Genomic DNA, 4,282 nt, shown 5'->3' on the forward strand with positions numbered 1-4,282 from the left:
GTGCTAGGTTTTTTTGTTGCTGCAGGAGGAACCGGTGCACTTTACTAAAGAAATGGCAAGACGAGGAAAGAAGCTTTGAAGCGGCATCTGACCTCATCAGCCAAGAAGTTAGAACTTGAGTAGAAACTGGCCTTCCAAAGTGGAAATGTGTCTGACCAATTCAGCCTACAAAGCTCACTCAAACACACCAGTTCTCTTTGAATGTACATCACAGTCCTAAAACACATCACATTTAGACTGGAAGTTAAAATGTTGGCTCTTTTATTTTTTTTAGTTTGACTAGAGTGAAATAACATTTGGGATGGAAACATTTCACACACCTATCATGAGCATCAGGCAGTGATTCTGTTTGTAACACAACAGTGACTATTTTGTCTAAAATACTCCTAAGGAGTTCAACGAGTGTTGACTGTGTGGTTACAATCTAGGTGTTGCAATTACCCAACTGTGGCAAAGGCAGTGGGTAACGATTGTTTAATGGGACCAATAAAATTCCTTTGTGTGAAGCAAGAATGCTTTGTGGCCTGAGTCACAACGTGCAGCCAGACGACTGGCTGAAATTGATTGAAATGCTTTATAGCAATAGAACTAAAAGAAGAGGGAAAAAAACTGTTTTACAAAGGTGATTGTTTGTTCTAAGTTATAAGCTGTGTACTGCTTTGGCAATTATATGTTCATATATTCATGACGCAAAATAGTTTTTTTGAATGTTTTTTTTATTTCTCTTTCTTTCTTTCTTTTTTTTTTTTTTTTTTTTTTTTTTTTTTTTTTTGTAACCTACCAGCATCAGGTTACAGAAAACCCATGAAGGAATTTTAAGGCTAAAAGTTTATTGAAAGTATTCTGTGTCAAGTTTTGCATTTGTTGTTATGTCTGGTGATTGTCTGCAGTATTTAAGCCATATGTTTGTAATCAGCAACAGCACATGGTGCAAGTATGGGATCCTGGGAAAAAAGAAGAGATGGGGCCCACACAGCATTAGTTAGAAAATAAAGGGACCAAGGAAAGAGACAATAGGAAAGTCAGTCTCTTCACTTGCAGGACGGCAAGTTATTGTGGCTTTTTCAACTGTCATAGTTGATAACGTAGATTATTTTTCAAGATACAACTCCTCTTTGTAATGTTTTTAATTTGTTTTTTTTTTTTTTACAACTCCACCATCTCACGAGACATGAAGAACATTAAAATACCTGTTAGGGATCAGTGTTAAAAGTGGCTGTAGGTAGTGACAGTTCGGAGTTGCAGTCAAGCGACTACTGCAAGCCCCCGCAGCCATGTGACAGTGATGTGATCTAGTTTAAACAACAGCTGTTTGTGATTCCAGGGGAAATTAGGAGCAAGATTCCCCTTGAGATGACAGTGGCTTACCACTCCAGTTATCTAAACGAGATGTCTTCAATTGTCAGGCGCATTTACCTCGCACAATGAAACGTGATGCTGTTACATAACTTCTGCTTTCTCCTTCCACTCTGAGTCAAACACGAACTCTCTGAATTACTCCTCCATTCCTTCCTTCTCCTTTAACTAAAAAAAAAATACAACTATATCAGATTTTTACACAGGCTCCCTCCATGTTTCATGAGTATCACCTGTTCATGAGCATATGTATTTGCTTATGCACATGAAACCATCTTCCTGGCGGCCTCAGTGCTGTATTGAAATGATTAGTGAGTCATTTTTTATGATACTTGCCTGCTTTGAGGGCATGTGAATGCTTGTACAGGACCTAGTCCACAATCCTCTCCATCCCCCAGTCTTTCCCTCCAGCTATCCTTGCCACGTCCCATAAAAATGATGCAACCAAACAGAACTGGATCAAAAAAGGTTTAGATAGTGTGTAAATGACGCTTTGTTGTGCCTTCTGTGAATTCCTTTCAATACTGGTTTTAAATTTAAGTCGTACATTTAACCAAGCCCTCTTTAGCACTCTAACAGGACACTATATGATCCTTCACAACAAAATGTCTGAAATAAATTTTAAGCCCGACTAAAGACTTTGTTGGGTGTCATGGAAGAGAACTTCCTTAAAAAGAAAAAAACAACAACAAAAAAAGCAATTGTAAAACACCAATGTAAGAAATTGTTTTGTGTAAAAAATATACATGCTGAGCACTGATCAATCAAAAAGTCAAGCAACAGTCACCAATCAGTTCAGATGCTTTTACAGAAAATACCATCAAATTATTTATGTACATGGAACGTGGAGAAAAACTGAAATTTAGATTTTTAGAAAGTCAGTGTGAAATAAATATTGACCTCCTAAATATCCTTTGTGTAAATAGATTTATTTAAAGACCTTTTATTATCTTGACTTAATTAAGTGTTGGGAAACTGATAACCACATAAAACATTTTTACTGGAATTAACCTTCATATATTTCATAGCTGCTGTGAGTTTTTGTTTTTTTTTGACTCAAAATAGCTAACTCATAAAAACCCTAAAGAGTTCCCAGCTATGCAATACCCCCTACATATATTTTAACAGACCACAATGTTTCACTTCTGTGTCAAGAACTTGGACAAGTAAAACATATGTGTGTATTTAATTGAAGTTATATGGCTGCTATAAATTGCGTTGCCATAATGGATAAAGAAAATTTAAGGGTTTCAAAAAATGTCAAACCTTCTTTGAAGTATGAATACATGTCAAGGACACATATAGTAAAAGTTGTTGAGTTAAGAGGTATCAAATTATATTCACGTTTTAATCCGTAACACCTGGACTTCATGTCAAACTTTATTGGCATTAATTGGTTGTTTTAAAAAGTTTATATTGGCCTACTTAAGAAAAACTAACATGAATGCAGACAGCTTGCATGTATGTGTGCTGATGTGAGTGAGAGGGATTTAGTGGGATTTTATGTCAATGACCAACACAAGGTAGTGCACCGTAAAGTGGAATGGTACATATTTTGATAAATCTGAAAAGTGTGGTGAGTAGTTGTATTCAGCTCCCTTATGTCTGATCCCCTTGAATTAAACTCAGTAAAACCAACTGCCTTCAATAGACAGCTCATTGGTGAACAAAGTTCACCCCTTGGTGATACAAGAGTCATATGCAACAGATAGATTTAGTATAAATCTGGCTGATCCATAAAGGCCTCAGAGGTTAAAGTACGTCACTGAACAAACACCATCACTAATACAATAAACCCACCAAACAGTAGTTATAAATTCTTTCCTGAGCTAAAAGTTTGAACAACCATCCAAAACCGACTAAAACTGCAAGCCTTCCCAGACATGGCAGTCTACATAAACAGGCCGTGGGGGTGGCTGGAGGATACTTAACTTCAGCAGCAACACAAAAACAGGTCCAAACTGATGGGAACATGGACAAAGCCAAGCACAGGCTTATGTGTTTGAATGGTCAAGTAAAAGTCCAGAACAAAAAAGACTCTTGAGCATTTATATTCATATATGTCCTTCGCCCAGTCAGACTTCCCTTTGATGGAAGTTAATGCTTACAAGTTGGCAAAATGCTTCAAAGTGCAAGAAGTGTGAAAACATTTGGGAGTGTGTGATGTTTACTGTAAATAGCACGTTTTGGTGTTACCTAAAGTTTTAATAAAATCAACAGATCTGAGATCATCGTTCTCAACATGCAGGAAATGTTACGATGTTTAGCGAACGAATAATATGAAACCCATGTGACACACCAGCAGACCACTGCAAGAGAGACTAACATCTGTGCTCGTCGCCTTTCAGAGCCGTGATTTTTGCGTTCTTGGAGCTGAAGGCTTTGTTGTAAAGTTGCAGTGGCAAAAATAACTTCTCACACCAGACTGCACATTGGCCACCAGTACACCCACAAATATGCACTCATTCATCAAATCAATGCATTCCCCTCCCATTCACAGAGATCTCCTCCAGCGGAGAGGAGCACAGGCCAGCACAGCAGCAAACTAGACATGTCTGTTGGAGACTTCACAATGGTTCAGCAAGCAAACATACTCCCCTTAAGGCCCTTGGGACAAACACAGCATCAAGCAGAGGGACTCCATGAGTGGCTGCTGATGCCTTTTGTAACTTGTGTTTTTTTTGTGTGTGTGTGTGTTTTTTTGAATGTGTACAGTTATACTTTTCCAGGGCATCAGGGTGCAGTTCTACTTCTATGTTTTGATATAAATAGATCATTTTACCCCATACACTGACACATGCACAAAAAGTGTTATTAGCTTAGCTAAAAGAGGAGAAAACATGTTTTTTGACTTTGGTTTCTGTGTCTTGACAACTCATAGCTTTTCATTTAAAGAAACACTGGAAAGAAGGTAAGTGGGACACCA

The sequence above is a fragment of the Poeciliopsis prolifica genome, unplaced genomic scaffold (genome assembly GCF_027474105.1).
Source record: "Poeciliopsis prolifica strain line A6 unplaced genomic scaffold, Auburn_PproV2 SCAFFOLD012, whole genome shotgun sequence".
Taxonomy (NCBI): Eukaryota; Metazoa; Chordata; class Actinopteri; order Cyprinodontiformes; family Poeciliidae; genus Poeciliopsis; species Poeciliopsis prolifica.